This window comes from Euprymna scolopes, chromosome 26 (assembly GCF_053919585.1).
Source record: "Euprymna scolopes isolate OS-2025 chromosome 26, ASM5391958v1, whole genome shotgun sequence".
In the NCBI taxonomy this organism is placed as follows: Eukaryota; Metazoa; Mollusca; class Cephalopoda; order Sepiida; family Sepiolidae; genus Euprymna; species Euprymna scolopes.
The window spans coordinates 94,549,866-94,572,924 of record NC_136507.1 but is presented as its reverse complement, the minus strand read 5'-3'; the positions used below and the strand labels follow the sequence as shown (position 1 = coordinate 94,572,924).

Here is a 23,059-nt window from a genome sequence, read left to right as displayed (position 1 = left end):
GTCGTCCATGTGCGTGATCGTGTTCGCGTGTGTGAGTACATGTGTGTACGTAAGTGTGTGTGTGTATATATACGTGAATTTGAGTGTATGTACGCGAACGTGAATAAGTGTACACTGTACATGTGTGGACGTGGGCGCGTATGTTTGTGTGCGCGTATGTATATGACAGCTTGAAATATGAATGTGTGTTTTGTGTGAGACTTGAAAAAGGCTCGTACAAATACTCCCCTTCCTAGGAAAAAAAAAAAAAATACATGCAGTGTATATATTTATGTATATATATATATATATTTTTTTTTTTTGTGAGTAATGTTTTCGGCAGTTGATTTTTTTGTTCTGTTTTTTTTTTTTTTTTTTTTTTTTTTTGCTGTTGGTGTGGTTGTTTGAAAAAAACGTCACAAAGGAACGGAATGTCAAAAACGGAGTTTGTTCGTAAAAAAAAAGTATTTACTTACGCGTGGAAAATGCGTTTACTCTTTTTTTTGGCTGACATTTGTTGGTTTGGTTTCTGTTGTGTGCTGACATGTGCAAAGAGTTGCTTGGACAGAGAAGTGAATTGTTCCGTTTGGAAGGAATTTTTTTTTTTTTTGTGTGTTGACGGTGTCGTGTGTGTGTCCAGTTGACGGTAGCTTCGCATGGTTCTGCGGTAATGTGTGCATCGTTTGGACAGGCGCTAGTCGCGCGTTTGTTCTTGTTGAACGGGGTCTGGTTACTGTTGTCTTCGCAAGTGAGTCTGCGGTAATGTGTGTACATTGTCTGTACGGGCGTTTGTTGTGTAGTCGTTCGTGGTTGCCGGCTGTCAACGAAACTTCTAAGTTTTGAGTTTATCCGCGTGCGTCGTGCATCTCAACTCGTATTGTTCATTCAACTTCTTCCTATGTGTTGATAGGGATGTCCTGTTTCTTTGTTGTTGCGTCTGCTTGTGCGGGAGGGAATTGCATAGGCCTATGTGATTTTGCTCCTCGCGTTTGTTGCAGGGTAATGTCAGGAAACCGTGAAAATGTTTGTCAAGCTCGAATTTGTTTTTAAATTCGATATGAAAGTCGACAGCTCCGTGTTCGTTTTTTTTTTTTTTTTTTTTTTTTTTTTTTTTTGCAGAGTCTGACGAGGGTTCGTCATTGTAGTTGGTAGTAGCTATTCCTGTGGGTAGTGGTTTGGTTCGCTTGGTTTTCTTTGTTGAGAAGTTCGTTTTTTTCTTTATCAAATAAAACGCGCGTCTCGCTCAAAACAATTAATCTCAAAACGGTAGGGTCGCCATGCTTGTTCGTTCCAAGTCAGTCGGGCGCCAGTTTGTTGTGGACTTGTGGCATAGGAGGAAATGCGTGCTCCTCTCGCGTTCCGAGGGAAAATGAATTGTCTCGAGGAAGAAACGAACGACATGTTAAATTGAATTAAACGAACAGGAATGTCTTTGGTGAAAGAAACAAGTAAAAGAAAGGGTACCACACGTGGTTAGTTTTGCGTGCGTCTTTCGCTGTAAGCTGGTGAGAAAGAAAGTTTATAGCTTGGCGTGCGTCTCTCGTTAAGTGGTGAAGAGGAAAAGTTTATACCTTGGCGTGCGTCTCTCGTTAAGTGGTGAAGAGGGAAAGTTTATCTTTGTAGAGAAAGAGTCTGTGTGTGTATGAGTGCTTCATTCAACCTCATCCATTTCATTTAAATAACGGGGTCACCAAATTTGTAGGGGACTAGGATATATAAATACCCCAATCCCGTTACAAAATAATAATGAAACGAATGGGAATTGAAGGAAACAAAGACACAATTAATGGATAAGATAAATGTCGTTTATTTGCTGTTAAAAGAAATGAACATTTTAGTTATAACATGTCCGCGCGTGGGAAGAGAAATAAATGTTGTAGGAAAATTGAGAATGGTAGTCCAGCGTGTAGACAAAGGAGAGGATATCAGAGTTGTCATCAGTTAGTAGTCGGCGACGCGAAGGTGTTCTTAGTGGCCAGTAGTAGGTGGAAAGAGAAAGGGTGAGAAAGCCTTTAGCTCGTGCTCCATACATAGTAGGAAGTGGGCGTGAGGTGCGCGCGCCGAAACGGCGCGCGGCTTGTTCGCCCAACCTCTCTCGTTGAGAGTTGGTTCTAAAGAGAAAGAAACAGCTTATCACCTTGTTTTTATACTCGTTTCCAGAGTGTATTTTGCGCATGTGTATTTCCTTAGAAAGCGGAAGTGACGTCGTCCATGTGCGTGATCGTGTTCGCGTGTGTGAGTACATGTGTGTACGTAAGTGTGTGTGTGTATATATACGTGAATTTGAGTGTATGTACGCGAACGTGAATAAGTGTACACTGTACATGTGTGGACGTGGGCGCGTATGTTTGTGTGCGCGTATGTATATGACAGCTTGAAATATGAATGTGTGTTTTGTGTGAGACTTGAAAAAGGCTCGTACATAAGTACCATTTTTTTTTTTACTTGAAATTCAATATTTTTTTAGTTTCTACCAATTTCCACTATTACCGATCATCGCGAAATTGCGTCACCATACACCTTTAACTCTTATCCTCGAGTTGGCTTTGGGCCTTGATAAGTAATGATTCCCTAGAAAAAATACTCCGTGATTTATTTCGCGTGGGTGCATGATGTATGTGATGCGCAAGAATACGAAAAGCTATCAGCTTGTATATAAGCTACTCCATTTTCTTTATCCGTTTGGTTAGCGTACTCTTTTTTTCATTTATTCCTTTCAGTATCCAGTGGAAATGTGAGGCAGTCAAATCAATAGCATTGTGCTACTTCCGCCGTCCCCGAGAATAATAATAAAACTTTTTGTTTTACGTCCACCAGAATGCATATCGGTGTCTTTGTAAAACAAGTTGGATATTTTAACCTTTTTTTTTTTATACTAAAAAGAATAAAATTAAAATAGAAAAAAAGTGGATTACAATTCATTATTTATGTAAAAATTGGCCAACCACGTATATTTACTTATTCAAGCGCGGCCAACATTAATAGAACGCCGTTCCACTAAAGTCATGTAACTCCTGACGTTGCATAATAAAGTACAATGAGCACAAGTTTTGGTTGTGATAAACAGTGATTAACAGATAGATAGATAGATAGATAGATAGATAGATAGATAAATAAATAAATAAATAAATAAATAAATAAAGACGATTCTACAAATTAATAAATTTATGACAAGACCGCGTAGAAATTCCACGCCACAATCGAAACCAATTTATATAATTTGCTGTTAATAATGGGAGATGACTATAGTTTAGTGGTTAACGGCACAAACTGCTGACCTCATTGGTCAAAGTTCGAATCCAGTTCGACCCACAAAAATCACTTTCTCTTATCCCTCCCGGAAGTACTCGATATGTTTTTAGAAAGAATTCTGACTAGAAAAAAATATTGGGGAAACCAATTCCAACAAGAGCATGTTCGGATTCATACGATATGATGATGATGATGATGACTGTTAATACTAATATTCCCTTTGAAATAATGTCAGCGAGGATTAATACTACAGTGTAACCCACTACAGTGGATATAAGAGACTTCTTATATCGATCATACAACTCTCTTATATCCGAGTTTCTTATATATGTTTTCTTATATTCGGGTCTTATATCCGGGTTACACTGTATTAAAAAAAAATTATCGTTGTTAGATAAATGTATTTTAAATAAATAGATCGAATATGTTTCTTTTTTCAGTGTCAGTGCATTTTGTGAACCGGAAGCATCTTTTCGGGTTTACCCGGAACATGACGTAAGCCGCTGGAATATCGTGACCTTTGGCCGAGCGCTGGTCAAATTGATCAACCAATCAGAAAACGACAATGAACGAGAACTTGGTTACCCAATGAAAAGCCACATAATTAACAAACTACTTTTGATAAATTTTTGATGAAAAAAAATTAGTTGTTAAATGTAAATCATGGCGTCACACTGCAACCAATTTAATTTTGATGGACCAGCTGCTAAATGTTTTTTTCTACCGTTAGCGATTGGAGGAACTAGCCCTAACCCTAAACCTTTACCCTAACCCTAAATCCTAACCCCTCCCCCCAATTACATTTTAATTAGGCGAGAAAAAATAATTAAAACTTACGTTGGGTTATTGTTATATTTTACTTTTTTTATTTTTTTTTTTCCATTTTTTTTTTAAATAGTAATTCGTATCCGACGGATGTTCTTAGTTTCTGTTTCGTAACGTCTCTAAGATTTTCTCAGCGCCAATATTCTGGTGGTTTACGCCATATTCCGGCAAACCCGAGCGGATGCTTACATACATCCAGTTCACAAAATGTACTTTATTTATCTATAAATATAAAAGCGAAAATGTGTGTATGTATGTATGTTCGTTTTTTGTGTATGTTCGAGAAAGGCTTTTTTTTTCCGAGAAGTGATCGATCGACTCACTTCTTCTTAAAAACTTTTTATATCACGTCTAAATGATAATATCTGCGAGTTAACAACGGGGGTCGCTTGTCTATTTAATTTGCTCGACTTTGAAAAGATAAATATTCAACATTTTTCAATCGCCGCGTGTGCATTAAGCTTTTTCGTATAATAAAAGCGAAACTAATTCTGGCAGCAGAGTTCCGATCGTGAGAGCCGGAAACGTCCAAAAGCAATCAGCTTTGATCAATGTGGAGTTTCTCCTTATATCAGACAATTGCTATTCAATTTGAACAATCCCCTTTTTATGGGGAGCTGGTCCCCCCCCCAACATTTTGGGGAAACAAAAATAAAAAAAGCTGCCCACGCAGTAAATAAAATATTGCCCCGCAGTCAAAGTTGACCTCATTAAGTACGGGCACCTGCTAATTCCTTAATACTTAAATAAATTCAAACATGTTTTTGTTACTATTTTGTGGTGGCCTAGTGGTTAACGTCGCACATTCTTTTTTCACACTTTAATTTCCAACTTCACCTCAAGGGTTCGGGTTCGATCCTTCATACTTACCTACCAAAACTTTTTTTATTTTAACCCCCTCCAACACAAACACCCGGGCAATGCCGGGAACCCCCACTAGTCTATATACATAAAATGTGTGTATGTATATGTATGTATGTTCGCTTTTTGGGTATGTCTGCAAAAGGCTTTTTTTCGACGGCCTTCTTGCTCGACTCGCTTCTTTTTAAAACTTTTTATATCACGTCTAAATAATAATATCTACGACTTAAGAACGGGGATCGCGTGTGGATTTAATTTGCCTGACTTTCACGCGCTATTTTTTCCAGATATTTTGATCGCCGCATGTTTCATTCACTTTTCAGTATAAAACAAGCGAAAACTGGCTTGCAACCGCGTCATATTTCAAGGTCGAACATCACGCGACTTAAGTTTCTCGCACCTGTCAATTTCATTTTATAAACGTTAAATTAAAGTGCTTTTAATTCCTCTCCTCTCGTGGCCGAGATGGTTAGGTCCCAGGTTTTTTTTCCATTTCGTTTCCACCTCCACGTCAAAGGTTCGGGGTTCAAGGCTACTTTCCTACTAAAACTTTTTTTTACACCTCCAAACACCCGGCCAACGTCATATTTTTAAAACAGGGTTGTTTTGATCACCCCCAACCCACACAGCTACAAACACCCGGGCCACGCCGAGTACCCCCGCTAGTTTATTATAATTGTACAATCTAATTTTAAAAAATACCTATGCTCTGTCTGAAAAATAATTGTCAAATGAATACAAACGAATGTCACTTAATATAACTTGCACGGCTTTCATCGACGGGACGATGAAAGTTAATTCTGAAACAATTCATTATAAAATGATGGATATATGTCTCCTCCACAGCGAAAAGATGTGACACTCAGGTCGGGAAGTGGGATTTAACAGCCAGCGCACTCAAGGAGGAGCAGTCTGGCCTCCAAAGAAATGCTTTGGCAGCTCCGTTGGCATTACCGGTAGGGGCCTCAGATTAGCAATAAACTAACACCTTTTCAAAGAGAGAAGGCAAAAAGACTAAGAGATGGATCTGATAAAACTGCAGAGAACCGACAACATACGGCAATCAATGGGGAAAACCCATTGCACAATTGTTGAACTTGGTTGCCTTAACTACATCAGATTGGTCGCCAATTGTATTGTTATATATTTGCAAATCGGACGATCTCATTTTTAAAAAATATGTATGAAAGGTGACAACACATGGGCAACCATGCAGTGGCTTAGCGTATTATTATATAGATAAAGAAATAGTTTGTCTTCAAAGTAATCCTCACCCCTCTCTTTCTGTCACTAATGTTATTGGCATCTACGCATCGTTGGTTGAGCCCATGAAAAATGTTTTTCCTTTGCATATATTTTAAGAAATATTTCACGCCGACCACAAGTCTTTAGAGGCGGATGGGGGTCAAAAAAGAGTTTATTCGCATCGGCGCCTTTTGATAAAAGACAGTTATACGATTTATAATATATATATATATATATATATATATATATATATATATATATATATATATATATATATATATATACACACACACACTTTAAAAATAGTTTATGGTTACTTACTCGCTAGTCCAACTAGAAGATAAATCAAGAACACAAGTGGATAGTGTGTGTGTGTGTGTGTGTGTGTGTGTGTGTGTGTGTGTGTGTGTGTGTGTGTGTTTATGCACTTGTTTGACAGCACGTGTGCTGGTCGGTTCTCAGAATCTGTTCCGAACAGAAAAAATATGATTGCGGTTCTTGACCTTAAAAGAGATATTCAGTGCGACTCGTTCGGCGAACACCTACCCACGCAACTAGTTAAGTGAATGAGTCTACCCTTATTATTTTTCGGTGGTGATAGATATTTTCAAGATGCCCACTCTCCAATGTTTTTTTTTCTTCTAATATACATCTTGGAAGAATATCACCCACTCTTAAACTCAATCCCTATTTCCTCCCACGCCAATTTAGAGATTTAATTTATTAAAAAAAAAAATTTTAAAAAGTAGATGGTTTGTTCCGGCAAAAGATTTAGGCGATTGTATTAATCTGCCTCTTATATTGTTATCTAGAGCACTGCCGGGGTATGCAAAGTAATCTAAACAATTATCATTATGGTCGTTTTTGATGTATAGATGTATCAAAACGAAAGATATTTTTCAGATAAAAATATTGTCAAAATGTATCAGGAATGTTAACGTAAGAATGTTAAAGATGGTGGGATCCTTCTACCGCTCCAGAAGATATCTCACTACTGATGCAATTTTATATCTATATAAAAGCCAAGTACGTCCAAGGATGGAATACTGCTACCATATATGGGCAGGAGCTGCTAAAAACAGCCTATCCTGCCTTGACAGAGTACAAAATAGACTTCGTGGCTTAGTGGGAGATGCCCTTTTCTCTACCCTGCAACCTCTCTCCCACAGAAGGGACGTTGCGAGCCTATCCTTGTTTTATCGTTATTTCCATGGCAGGTGCTCGTCTGAACTCCAATCTCTGGTCCTTCCTCGCCAATCTTTCACGGAAAAACACCCGTCTAGCTGAATCCACTGTGAAAAATCCCCCCCCACTCTTTATCTGTGCCTAAATCAAAACGTGGATTCCATGAACAAAGCTTCTTTCTTAGAACTGCACGCCTGTGGAACTCTGTTCCGTCTGCCTGCTTCACACTTGACTACAACTTGGATGCCTTCAAGTCCAACGTCAACAAATAAATTCTTAATGAACCGCCCCTTTAAGTAAACACTTCATCAAATCTCCACACTAACGTAATGTACTTGCAATAACCCTTATCCCTGAGTGGCTTCCGGGCCTTGATAAGTGGTGACCACTGTGTAAGAAAAAAAAACAAGAATGTTAGAACATAAACAATGGAGATGGTTTTAGTGATGGCATCAGGTGATCTTAATATCACGTGAGTTACTGGCGTAATGAAATGGATTAGTAATACACGTAATCTGAACTTAGAGTTTGGAGGCAGTCGGGAAAAGTCGGACAAGTTAACACAAAAGATATCGTCTCCGCGTTTTGGAAGCTGTGAGAAACGCGACTTTAGTACAATGTAGAAAATTACAACGTCTTGCAATTCCGAAATATATAGTTACAACGTCTTGCAATTATGAAATGCATTATTGTTTGGCTTTCTTTAGAGGGAGATGAACTTGAATAATGAGAAGAGACGAAGACACAAAGGAGAAAGGTCTGTTCGTTGCCTGTACCATACACAGACTCAATTTTAATGAACTGTTTCATTATATGTTAAACACCCTCGCATATATACTATAATAGAACATTTTAACCGCTAGACGTCACACTATATATACCACAACGTTAAAAAGACATAAGTTATATAGACCCTGTTTATAAGTTATATAGATCCTGTTTATAAGTTATATAGACCATGTTTATAAGTTATATAGACCATGTTTATAAGTTATATAGACCCTGTTTATACGTTATATAGACCCTGTTTATAAGTTATATAGACCATGTTTATAAGTTATATAGACCATGTTTATAAGTTATATAGACCCTGTTTATAAGTTATATAGACCCTGTTTATAAGTTATATAGATCCTGTTTATAAGTTATATAGACCATGTTTATAAGTTATACAGACCCTGTTTATAAGTTCTATAGACCCTGTTTATAAGTTATATAGACCCTGTTTATAAGTTATATAGAACCTGTTTATAAGTTATATAGACCCTGTTTATACGTTATATAGACCCTGTTTATAAGTTATATAGATCCTGTTTATAAGTTATATAGACCCTGTTTATAAGTTATATAGACCCTGTTTATATATCGCTCGCCCATACAATAATATTATTTGGTTCCTTAAATTGAAATGTTTGTGTTATGTCACTCAGTATTTTAATGAAATTATAAAAATATCTTTTTTAATAGAAGTTAATTTAAAACCATTTTAAGTAATAGAATATACGGCATAATTATGTTGGCTAACTAGTCCTCGTTAGATCACCAGAGTTAAGCGACGTTGAGCTTGGTCATTAGTACGTGGGGAGAAGGCAAAAACAGTCCTGAAAATGCCTTTGGAAAATACGTGAATATAATCTGCTAATTCCCACAACAGAAAAATTACTTGTCCTCAACCTTGTGGCGAAGCTCGCTGAAAAGAGTATGTTTTATGTTGACGATGATGAAGATGATAAATCCACAGAGTAAATGTGGTATTGTGGTGATTACTAAAGTCAAAGTGATCGATAAATGGCTAAGAATAAAAGAAAAATGAACAAAACCAAAACTATTAAATACCAGATAGAAGTATTGTTTGTTTGCACAAAAGAACACACAGAGTAGTTATCTTTTATGATCTTTATTTTTCTTTTCGGAAATATTTCTAATAAAAAGTTTTAAACACACAGAAGTTGTCGTTTAAGAACCGTAGCGATTGATAAAATATATGCCGATTAACAAATCAAAACGCTTGAAATATGAATTCATCGGTGAATCGGCTAAAATGAAACGGTAAAGGACAATTATGCATCCTTGACTATGAACGTTTGAAAGGAATTGTTAAAGAAGAACTACATGAAAATGTCAGAGAAATTACTAAAGCCTTTAATCTCAGTGTGAGACCATGAATAAATGCTGACCAGAACAACGCTGTGTGCCGTGAATTTCTTTTTATCTTCTCTGTGCACGTGTCGTCGTCTCTCACATTGGCAACTGCCGATAAGGTGAGTACGAGATAACAATCATAAAAATAGAATAAAGCAAGACACACAAACTCCGACACATTCTACAAATATCAGTTGCACTTTGTGTGTGAGTGTGTGTGTGTGTGTGTGTGTGAGTGTGTGTGTGTGTGTGTGTGTGTGTGCATGTATGAATGCAGGTTGTCACAAAATGACCACTACCTCCAACTGTCGCAAACCTAATAATGTCCGCAAATTGTCCCTAACTGTTGTAAACTGTCGCAAAACTCATCACCACTCCTAAAACTGTTCGCAAACTAACTTTAAATATACTTTAATCCCATTTAATACTTTTTATTATGTGCCTTAAGTATTATTTCTATGTTTTCGCAGCAACTTTAGGATAGTATTTTGTTATTTTTATTGAACGTTTTTTTAAGAATTACTTACGGAGAAGTGTTTTTCTTCAATGTTTAGGAATTTCTTACCAAGTTTAGTTTTAGCATTTGATTATAAGGCGATGTATACTAGATTATATTTCTTTTCCCTTTGTGCTAAATCTTATAAATATTGATATTCTGTCGCTTATATTAATTTTGATTATTATTTTTTACAGCTGTGTGATAAATGTTCCTTGACTAAAATATATTTTCGTCGCTAAAGTTATTGCTACTTCTACGTTAGATATAATTACGTATCTGTTTTGTGATTGATAGGGAATGATTGGACTTTTGGTTTACATATACTGGATTGTTATTTATTTAAGTATAACTCATAAGTATTTCATTTAAATGATTTTATGTTAGCCAGTATGTTTACTCTTAGGCGCAATTTCTTTTTGTATAATTTTCTTAAAGTCTTTTCCATTGATCTTATTGAGACATTTATTATATCAAATATACGTGCGAGTGTAATATAAAATGAATAATTCCACAATACCCAATGTCTCCAGAGAGTCCAGAACATCAAATCAAAGGCTTGTGTCATTTTTATTTAATATTGGTCTATATTCTAGATTAAAACTGATCTTGTATATTTTGTTTCATAAAAATAATTTATTATAAGGCAGTAAGTAATATCTACAACAGACGCCACCTACAAATTTATTATGTCTAGACTATTAGCTTATGTAACTTTAGAACGATATTTTAGACACATTTAGTCGTTTAATTAAAATCCTACATTTCATCCTAGAAGCAACACCATCACAATCATCACCATCTTTAGAGAAAGTAGTTCCTACTTTTCCCTCTAAATATCAAGTCCTCCTACCGCCTTCAGTCAACACCAGGAGGAAATATACACATTATATATTTATTGTGTGTGCATCCTTCGTAACTGGATCATAAACTCATAGACATAACATATTGTTCCCCTTTTCCGATTGAAAAATAATAAAGTCTCCCCAGACGAATTCTACTCATTCTGATTGGTTGAGCTCTGACTATTCATATATTCCGGATTAACGCTATTCACATTCTAAACGAACGCTAATGTACCAATCAAATATGGCATCGCAATAATACCTACTTTTGCCCTCTGAGTAAATTGTTGTGTTCATATTTTATGGCGTCAATAATATCTACATCAGTTTTCATTTCATCTCTTTCTCTCTCCCTCTGTATATATTCTTCCCAATTCTCTCTCGCTCTTTCTCTTTCTCTCTCTATCTCTCTCTCTCTCTATCTATCTATCTATCTATCTATCTATTTATCTATCTATCTTGCTTGCTTTTTACATTTCCTTTTCTGTCGAAGGAAAAACATTTCACGGTGATGCAGAAGAAAAACCAACAAACATTTCACGGCGTCATCATTATCTACAAAAGTTTTTATTTCCTCTTTTACTCGCTTGCTCGATTTGTACGTTTTTATACCGAACCCCCCCCCCCCAAAAAAAAATATATTTTACGGAGTCAACGCTATCTACAGCCGAATTTATTCCATCTCTCTCTCATTGCTCGCTCGCTTTTTAGATTTCTTTTTATGTCGAAAAACTAAAAAAAAAAACATTTTATGGCGTCAGCGTAATCTACAACAGTTTTTATTTCCTAACTCGCTTTGTACATTTCTTTTTATGTTGAAAAAACATACATTTTACGGCGCCAACACCACCTACAATAGTTTTCATTTCGATTCTTTGCCTGGCTCGCTTTTTACATTTCTTTTTCTGCCCAAAAACCCAAACATTTTACGGCGTCAACATTATCTACAACAGTTTTTATCTCTTCTTTCTCTTTCTTTCTCTGTCTTTCTCTCTCTCTTGCTCTTTCTCTTTCTCTCGCTCGCTTTTTACATTTCTTCTTATGCCGAAAAAACATTTTACGGCGTCAACATTATCTACAACAGTTTTTATCTCCTCTCTCTCTCTCTCTCTCTCTTTCTTTCTCTTCTCTCTCTTTCTGTATATATTCTTCCCAACTTTTTTTCTCTCTCATACTCTCTCTCTCTCTCTCTCGCTTGCTCTTCTCTCACTCCGATGATTATAGGAGATGGGATAACCGTCCGCAAATAAATAAATACATAACTATTTTCTTTATTAATTAACTTACGAATATGTTTCTATAATGAAATAATAGAAACATATATCAATAGTTTGTCACACTAATTCCTTCTTTAAAAAAATGAATGATTCCGTACTAAATTTCCAATTCTGATACCATTACAAATTCCAATTGCGTTATTTATAAATCTCTAAACATTTTACTATAAAATTCTTACTTTTCCCGATTTCCCATAAAACATGTCAAACGTAAAAAACACAATTATGGAGGTAAATTGTAGCTTTTAGCTTAACTGATAGTTTTAAATAAATTTTTATTCATTATTGCTACCAACAGTGGAAGATTTTGTTTTAAACAAAATCATTAAAAGAATCGTTTTTTTTGCATCGGAAAATAGGCACACATTTTTCAGATTCCGATACCATAAAAAGTTCCGATTTTTCCAATTCCCGGTTCAAGATCTAGAAAATCTATTCCTGACAAAGAGATTTTATTAATTCCATTTAATATTTCGGTACATGCTTTACTCTTTTTCAAAAAGGGCATATTCCTTCTTGAAATGTAATGGACTATTATTTAAAACCATATGTACAAGGACACTATGTAAGGCGTTGAGCGAGAGGTCTGGTCAGAAAAACAGAAATTTAAAAGTCTAGCACTCCGAGAGAATAGCCTATTATATATATTTTTAAAAAATAATTTATAAAATTTTCACCCAAACAAGACACAGTGCCACTTTGAAGTAGGGGCTATTATCAGGGACATACGTTGCAGGGGTATTATGAAGGGAGATGAGTAGCAAGATGTTTGTTCACATTACACTTGAACTTTTGCATGTCAGTACAGTTGGGAAAGCAGAATCCCGGAAGGGAGTTCCAAATTCTAGCATTTCTGGGGAAGAAACTATTGGAGTAGAAAGCTTTCCAGCATCTAGGATCCTAGGGTTGGGATTTTGCTTCTTGACGAGTTAGTTGTTGAGAGGACACAAGTGCTACGAGTTTATCAGAGCGCATTCCATTAAAGTACTTTCTAAACAAGCACGGGATGCAACGCTACGATGATGGGACAAAGTTTTGAGCCTAGTTGATAGTGCGGGATCAATTAGGTTAGAGACATTTTTATTTGGGAGATTAATGGTAGATGCACCAGTCCAGATGTGACAACAAAACATCCATTGGCGAATGGTGGCTGTATAGAGATATAGTATACTATTAGGTGGCAGTAGTTTTTTAACACGGTAAAGAGAGCCCACGTTCTTCGCAGCAGCCTTTGCAATGCCCTCTGATATGTACAAACCAATTCAAGCATGTTTTTACATTGGATATAAGATAATAAATGAAGAAGCAAAGGTTATTGACATGGAAAAAGAAAAAGAAAGAGAAAAAAAACGAAAAAGAAAGAAAGAAAAAAGGAATCAAAATATCGTGAAATTGATTTCTGGTGATCTATTAGACGGTGTCATATGCACTTTTATTTAATTGTCTTACGTTTTGAATCGCTTTTTATGAACGTAAATATGCGATTAGTTGGGTGTATCCCCCCCGCCCCCGCCAAAAAAAAAAGGCATTTGTTTCAATTAACCAATAATTTGGAACCTGAAAATAATAACGATGACAAATGATGCGAAATAAGTTGCGCATCTGTAATTAAAAAGGCACATCGTTTTTGACGGCATGACTGCGTTGAATATAATAAAGTTCAAGGTCTGTGTGTGTGTCTGCCTGTCTGTACACGAAGACTCCTATATGGTTTGCTATTATACTAAACTAACCACATACGAGGTGTCTTCAATAAATTTCCAGACTTTTTTGTACAGTCATTTCAAATTGTCGTAGACGCTTGAAAATTTAGTATGCTATTGCAATACATCTTATAAGATGACTGACAAATTTTTATGATTTCAGGTTCAAATGAACAGCTACAATAGGATTTGGAATACACTCTACTAAAGCCTGATTGTTACATCTGGTGAATTTCAAAAATGCAATCTGGACGTGAGGACACTTAAGAAAAATGTTATGCAATAAAATTCTGTTTTGAACTTGGAAAAAATGCCACAGAAACGTATGGAATGCTTCAGACTGCTTATAGACAATCTTGCATGAGTCGAGCATTAGATTTTGAGTGCTATAAGAGATTCAAGGAAGGTAGGAATCTGTGAGGGATGATGAGACGCAGACCACCAGTGTTGATTGGTCAAATAAAGACTTTCATGGATAATGACCGTCGTGTGCCTATAGAGACAATAAGTGCACAGTTTGATGTCAATATAGGAAGATAACATACAAGTATTCGCAAGGAACTGAGGATGCGGAAAATTTGCACAAAGCTTGCCCTAATGCACTAGTCCACAACCCCATCCTTATCACAGACTATTTTACTAAGATATGCGTCAAGACAACTGTCTCACCCTCCCTATTGTTCAGATTTTGCTCCCTGTGACTTTTGGTTAATCCCTACGCTAAAAAAAACCTTAGAAGCTGTCATTATGAGACAATTGAGAAGATAAAAGAGGCTGTGACGAGGGTCATTGACATGCTCACACAAGAGGACTTCCATGGGGGCTTCCATAAGATGTTAGAACAGTACAACAAGTGCATTGCAGCAGGAGGAGATTACTTCGAAGGGGTACTAGAGTTTCATGTGTGTACTATCAATAAAAGTAACCATACAAAAAAAGTCTGGAAACTTATTGAAGGAACTCCCTTCAATAAGATCAATAAGTTTCAATATATATATATATATATATATATATATATATATATATATATATATATATATATATATATATACTGATCATATATATATATATATATATATATATATATATATATATATATACTGATCAACAGACAGACTGTTTCGCTGTATCAGAGCTCTTCAGTGCAGCTAGACTAACAACTACCTTAAGTCAAGATTTAAACTCGACCGCCTGGGCGACAGCCAGCGCTCCTAACCATTATGCTATTTGGTTGCTGCTAAGATGGGTATACGAAAGAAATTACAATGATTAAACATTATAAGTGAGCTTGTCAGCGTGTGTGCGAAAAGTCTCTACAAAACTCCTCTCTGAATATTTGGTTTACAGAATTGAAATTTAATATATAGGGCATTTGGACCTGTAGCACACTTTTGATTAGGTTTTAAGCCGGCAAAATTGCTTCCAAATGGTCAAAATTAAAAACAAATTAGTTGACTTTTATAAGGTGGCCTGCTAGTATATATATATATATATATATATATATATATATATATATATATATATATATATATATATATTACATTTTCACCCCAAACAAAGCACATTGCCACTTTGATGATGAACTGATCTCTTTTTTAAACCATCTATACTTTACTATTCTTTATTATGCAGACATATGTTAACAACAATTAACCATAACATTTAGTTAAAACTAAAATTGCCATTACGCATTATTTGAATTATATTTACACAGTGTTACATAAAAAAAAGTAAATTCGCAGCTTTCTTTACATCATATCCGGTTTGACCGATGCTAAAATGAGCAAAAGTTACACATGCCATTACGTTAACGTTCTACTAAATTGAGCACGTACTTTGTTACTATCACCGAGAAAAATATTGCGACAATATTTTTCTCAATTAGGTCACGTGTTCAATTCAGTAGAACGTTATAATTGAAAACTGATCCCCGACGATAAAAGTCATAAAATTTTTCTTCTTTTTTTTTTTAACAATTTTACTTTTTTCTTATCTGAAGGTTAAGTTTTTTATCGATGAGATCAACGTGTAAAAAGAATCTCCGTCCGCCGAATATTTAATAAAAGAGAGTTGTAGTTGTCCTCCACATCAAACTAGGACCGAGACTAGATTGAGGTGATTAGGCAAAAAAAATTTTTTTATTATTTTTCACTTTCGAAATCATAAAAACTATTTCTTTTTATATAAAACGCATTTTTACACTCTAAGGCTGAATTACGTCTAGATGAATCATTATTTTCATTGCTTATGATTATGTATTTGACTACATTTACGCCAGTTTTTTACTTCCATTTTTTTTGTCAAATAATTTACGCCGCTAAAGTAAAAATTTTCCCTTTATTACATTGCCTACGGATATACTTATTTGTTATATATTGGCTTTTTTGCTATAATTGTTTTTTGATTTAGTTCTCTTTTCAGGACTCCTTTTCCAGACATTAAATTTTTAGATACATTTTATGTTACCACCAACTACACTATTTCCTTTAAACTATGTTGAGTAAGACAATCTATTTTAACTTTTTAATAGTTTTTGAGATATAATGACATGCATTATGCAAGGTATTTCATTGTTCTACGTACGCACGATAAAAAGTGTACTTCTCTCCGCACGACACTGCCACCACCCCCAATTTTTTTTTTTTGGGGGGGGGGGGTTACAGTCTTTGCAGGTGAGTATGCTGACAGCATATATCAAGGTTGAACTTGAGGCAAGTACTTAGACAATCCCCCTCATAAAATGGAGTGTCTATTCTGAAAGCCGTTCTTACCATGGCGATGTTGGTCGTGTCTATTCCATACGACGTTCTTAACACGAGAAGGTTAGGGGTGACTATTCCGAAACCCTTTCTTAACATTAGGGCGTTAGGGATTGGCCATCACCAACAAGCGTAGTTTAATTGTTTACGACGAGGGGCCTTCTTCAGCCGGGCAACGCCCGTTAACGGGTCCTGCTAGTATATATACACACACACACACACACATATATATATGTGTGTGTGTGTGTGTGTGCGTGTGTGTGCGTGTGTGTGTGTGTGTGTGTGTGCGTGTGTGTATATAGTAACTGTTGGAGGATATTATGCATCTATACCTATACATCTATAATTTGTAGATTTCTTATGTTTTGTTTGTCTCTTATGACGGCAACTGTATTAGACTGAATTATGTGAGATTTCCTTTAACAATATCTTGTTTGCTTCGTCAACATTCCAAGTTTGAATAGGGCACACGTATCATTTAACTGGGAAATACAATACGTACACAGTAATTATTCTGCCTATTAATGTATTATTATTATTATTATTATTATTATTATTATTATTATTATTATTATTATTAATAATAATAATAATAATAATAATAATAATAATAATAATAATAATAATAATAATTGCAATTTGAACTGCAGGATTAACATATGGAACACATCTGCTGATTTTTACGCAGCAAAAATAGGATTGTAGACGAAACAAGGCATATCCTTAAGAGAGGATGGTTGTCAAAACTATAACTAATCAAAACAACCGGAAAAGGCGGCAATGCAATAAAACGCCATAACACCCTTTCCTCCAATGGAAATTCATAGGTAGATAGTGAAATTGTAGAATTTACTGACCAAGAAACTATATGCACGGAGACAGACATTAACAGAAATTAAATGCATCAATGAAGTCATGAGCGAGGATAGAATATAATTACCAAGGAATGAAGACGCGATGAAAGCAAAACGTGAGGCATAAAAGGAAACCAGATAACCTATAATAAGATTTAACTTGTCATTGCAAGACTAAATAAAATCGTGAAAGAAATGGAAATGATCTGAAAACGATGGAAGTGGACAAATATGAAAGACAAAAAAAAATTGTCAAAGAAACATGAAGAAATAGAATAAAAGATACTAAAAAGCATAAAGGATATACAGATATAAATATCATCAAAACAAACAAAATATTACATTTGAAAATAATGAAAACTACAAAAGAATGGAAAAGACAAAACAATGTGACTTGAAATATACAATGCACATATTGAGCAGTGTATGGGAAAAACGACAAGATCACAAGAAGAACAATTAGTAGTTGCAATTGTATTTTATGCTAAAAATCAAAGATGGCGTTATTATCATAAAACACAATTGCAACTACTCCTCGGATTTTTTTCTGGTTTATATAATCATGTCCAAATTCACTTTTTTTTTCTTTTTAAAGTTAATGAGTTCTTTATTCGTCTGAGTCAGGGTAAAAATATTAAAAAATTGAAATAATAATTATATGATTATTTCTGCGCTACGAAACAGGTGCTGCCAAGAACTGACCATTTAACATGCTGAAAGAAATAAACGGGAAGATGAACATCATGGGATTTGGAATATGAATTTTTGTCATTTATTTCGATATAAGTTATTTGTTATTTTTTACATACGTCATAAATAAAAGGATTGTTACAAATGAAGGGTGAAATATAATTGAATAAACATAATTTTCCCATATGTATGTATGTCTCTCCCTCTCTCTCTCTCTCTCTCTCTTTATATATATATATATATATATATATATATATATATATATATAGTCAGCCACATACAGTACTGTTTCACAGCTCATCAGTGCGGCTAAACAAGCAAGTACATCAAGCCAGGATCGAAACCCGATCATCCAAACGACAGTCGGTGCTTCTAACCATTGTGCTATACGGCTTCTGTGCAGGCAGTGAATTAACAATGTTTTGACATTGTCCAAAGTACCTAAGTTCAATTTGTTTATACAAAGAGCATCGCTTATTACGCTAATAGCAATTTGTATATCAGCTACCCAGACAATATATATATATATATATATATATATATATATATATATATATATATATATATATAGTCATCCACATACAGTACTGTTTCGCTGTTTCACAGCTCATCAGTAAATGCTAGGTCTATTTATGGTGTCTTTTAAATTTAATAAAAACCCTTCAAAATTTGCTGACGAGGAGACCTTGCTTATTAAAAAACTATATGTAATAATTATTGTTCGTAACTGGATGTCTACCACAATAAAAAGCACTGTTTTCCGAAACGATCGTACAGATAATTGATTTTGTTGTTGTTCCTTCTTATGAAACGGATTTTTAATTTAATTATAATTTGATTTTTTAGATTTTAAATTATCAATCACATTACTTAATATATATATATTAAGATTAGCTCATAGTTTTCCATAGTACGAATGTCGTGAGGGATCAGTCCGTTGACGCTGTATAGCGAAGATCCTAGAAGTAAGGTTGTGTCAAAATATCTGACTCTTTCACCGTCATCACGGGCACGAGGGGGACGGTGACAAACTTGTGCGTACAAGAACGATATTTGCCTTCCTCGGTTCCTGTAAGAGCTGTCATGGTAACGAAACTCTCTAAACTAATTGGTGCGGCGTTTCTGACCTCAACAAATTCATGATCACCTCATCCATGCTCAACCATTTTACACTTCACTAATACTACTCATATATATGCCGGCTAGCAAATTTTATCCTCAGCCCCTAGAATCAACAAAGAATGTAATGATCTGGCTTCGGTTGACTGCAGTAAAATGTTGGTCAGTTCTAGGAGGTCCACCCTCCAAGGCTTTCCTTCTCCCCTGGAGAAGGTGTTAGTGTATGGCTAATTGTTTGAGGCGCCCTTACCAGGGAATATCACTTTGCGACCATTGTATCTAAGGTCTTGCAGTGGAAGAGAACTAAATACCCTCTACTTATATATAAAATATACTTCTTGTGTGTGTGTCTGTGTGTGTCTGTCTGTGTGTCTGTCCGTATAAGAGTTCGGTTTCCTATGGACTTCGAAACGGCTGAATCGATTTTTTTAATGTCACACAAATGTACATTATGCGTTTGGAAGTGTTCTTAGATAGGTTTGTATCGGAATGCCACCGATAATTATCGAAAATCGATAATCGAAAAAATCTGATTAAAAAAGAATAGTCCGATTTTGGCAAAAGTTAACACCTTTATACAGCCTAACATTACAAGCGCATTTGAGGAGTTTTATCATCACACGAGCAGAAGTGTCCGACATAAAATCAACAGTAGGTTCTTTGAGAAGACAGTGACGAGTTCGAAATGAATATTCCTTTTTTTTATTACATTTTCACCCCAAACATGTCAGTTCACGTTGCACTTGAACTTCTGCATGTCAGTACAGTCGAGGAAGCAGGACCCGGAAGGGAATTTCAAAGTCTAGCTGTTCTGGCGAAGAAATTACTGGAGTAGAAGGCTCTCTTGCATCTAGGGATCTCTACTGTGAAGGGGTGGGATTTAGCTGCTTGTCAGGTTTGTCGGGGTATTTACGTCGAGGGGGCACAAGTGCTTGCAGTTTGTCAGAGCATTCACCGTTAAAATACTTGTAGAACAGGCAGAGGGATGCAACATTTCGTCGATGTGACAAAGGCTGAAGTTTAGCTGACAGTTCGGGACCTATCAGATTTGCGACTCTCTTTTGAACCTTGTCTAGGGGAGAGAGACTAGTGCAGATGGACCAGCCCAAATATAACAACTATACTCCATACATGGGCGAATGGTGGCCTTATAGAGGTATAGGGTACTTTCAGGCGTCACTAGCTTTCTAGCACGGTAGAGAGAGCCCACCTTCTTCGCAGCGGTCATGGCAATGTTCTCAATGTAATTGTTCCAACTCATGTTTCCTGTGAACGTTAGGCCGAGGAGTTTAAAAGATGTACTTTCAGATAAATAGTCTTTGGCCATTGCTATTGGCGGTAGGGAAGTTTTCTTGTAATTATTGAAGGAAACAAGTTTAGTCTTGGCAGCATTGAAGGTGACCATCCATTTTTGTCCCCATTCCACTACGGATCGGAAGTCTTCCTCTAGTGTTTCTGTAATTTCTTTAGATATGTGTTCATTTGTTTTCCTGTCGTGTCTGTTATAGAGCGTGGTGTCGTCAGCATACATACCCATCTCACAGACAATTTTGTCAGGGAGGTAATTTATGAATATTAGGAATAACAGAGGTCCAAGGATAGACTCCTAAGGCACCCCCGCATTTATATCATATTGTTTAGATGTACGATCGTCAAGGACAACCTGGATTTTTCTCTTATCTTAGAAGGATCTAATTATGTTATGTATGCCGTATGATCTGATTTTCTTGAGAAGACCCTCATGCGTACCCTGTCAAAAGCCTTAGATATATCTAGAGCTACCGCTCTACCCTCCCCTGCTGTGTCCAGTGACTGGTATATACGTCCTGAGAATACAGTTAGGATGTCTGCTGTGGAACGGGCTTGTCTAAATCCATATTGTTGATCAGTCAGAAGTTTAGCATCTGTAAGGTGATAGACTAGAGCTTGGTTAATTATGGTCTCAAATATTTTGGCGAAAAGTGGGAGGAGGCTAATGGGGCGATAATTTACTGGGTCAGTTCTTTCGCCAGAATTCTTGAATACTGGCACTACAGAAGCAGTTTTCCAGCAGGCAGGAAAGAAAGATTCATTAAGGTATTTGTTGTAAAGTTTGGAGAGAACATGAGCTACTTCGGCGGCGCACTTTTTTAATAGCACAGCCGGGATGAGATCAGGTCCACATGCTTTTGCAGTGTCAAGATTTCTTATGATAGCATGCACCTGAGTCCAGTGTGGAGTTCGAGGCAAGTCGTCTTGCAAGCATGTTAGCCTTCTCAGCAAACAACCTCATGATTGTTGGATAGTGGGGGAATTGTTGATTGCCCATTATTTACTACACTGTTGTAAATTTTCCAGAAATCTCGGGTTCCTAATTTCTGTGCTTGGATTCATTTTTTGGGTGGTTTCAGTAATTCTCTCTTAGCTGTCGCTATTTCTTTCTTACAGTTATTTCTGGCTTCTATATACTTCTGTCTGTTTGATCTGGACTTATGTCGGTTAAATTTGCGGTACGCATGCTGCCTTTGCGCTATGGCAGCTGCATAATTTTAAGTGAACCATTGGGGAGAGTGGGGTTTGCTACAGAATTTGCGGTTCAGTTTAGGTAAGGGGTGCTGAGCAAGTGGTTATGCAGAATACCAGACATGCAACACAGGCAGATCATCAGCTGTCCCTCCATCTACTAGGGTTGTGGCCTCAGGATAGCCCACCGGGGATGAGTGCAAGGTCCCTTTCTATGCGCAACATGGCACTACAAACATCCCGATATTATGCAACTGTTGATGGAGCAGCCGCTCTAAGCGCTACCAAAGAGTTAGGGCACCTGTACTACCAGTCGGGAACAGTAGCCAGGAACTGTCTATCCGGTACCCTCAACCCATCAGATGATGGTCAACCTAATCTGCTTGCACTGGCATTACGGTATTCAAGCACTCCCAAGTGCCCATTATAAGGGTTGGGATGTGTCGGGAGCGAGGGAAAACGGCGTTCATTGCCCTAGTCAAGAAAGAAGATCGACTACCGAGTGTTTCTGTCGACCCCCAGTGGTTCGACCTCTACGCCTGGCTAACAGACAAAAAAGGAGTATACAAGCCGGGCGATAGACAGTGCCTATCTACTCCTTAAGCAGTTTAGGTTTGCAGACTGGTAATTTGTTTGTAACCAGCTCTAGGAAGGTTGTCATCCAAGACTGGAGAGGCCGTCCTCCCCTTAGGTTTAGCTTCAGAGTTTTCCTTCTCCTAAACGGATGACCTGGAGATCTACGGGTCCATCAGTACCGAGAGGGTTTGCTCCGCGCCTGGGTCCTAATCCAGCTATTTTTGCGACCCCGCGCGGGTGGTTAGTGTTGTTACTGGGTTAGTTTATAAAGGTCATATATCTACTGAGAGATTATACTCCTCAAAATGATTACGGGACATTGCTATTTCGTTGTTTGTTACTGGAGGAGGGGGTGAGTAAGAGTTCATGCAGCGGAAGCAGCTATATTTGCAAACAGGTCTGTTGGAAGGAGTTAATATGGCTTAATGTTTTTTCCTTTAAATTTATAATTGAGAAATAAAATAAATAAATAAGTAAGTAAAAAATAAAAATAAAATAAAAATTTTCTTCCTTTTATTTTTATGTTGGCTTAGGAATAGAATAATGCGTTACAGAATGGATTGATATTACGAATTAACTAAAAATTGTTGTACAAACTCTGGATATTTTAGATGGCAGAAGGGTTATGTATATTCAATAGATACAAGTAACGTCATTTTTGATAAGTACAATACAGTCCAGGTGGAAGTAAATTATACGCTATGGAGTCTACATTATGTATAATACAGTAAATAGTTATATGGGGAGAT

At 36.3% G+C, this 23,059-nt stretch overlaps 1 long non-coding RNA gene across 1 annotated transcript; it reads right to left on the bottom strand.

Annotated features, from left to right (window-relative positions):
• Positions 1 to 899: 899 nt before the first annotated feature.
• On the bottom strand, positions 900 to 2,407 carry LOC145248272 (uncharacterized). Its single transcript, XR_013863353.1, has 2 exons — positions 1,551 to 2,407; positions 900 to 1,504 (listed from the first exon to the last, which is right to left on the bottom strand). It is a non-coding gene; the product is annotated as an uncharacterized LOC145248272 (long non-coding RNA).
• Between the last annotated feature and the right edge of the window lie 20,652 nt (positions 2,408 to 23,059).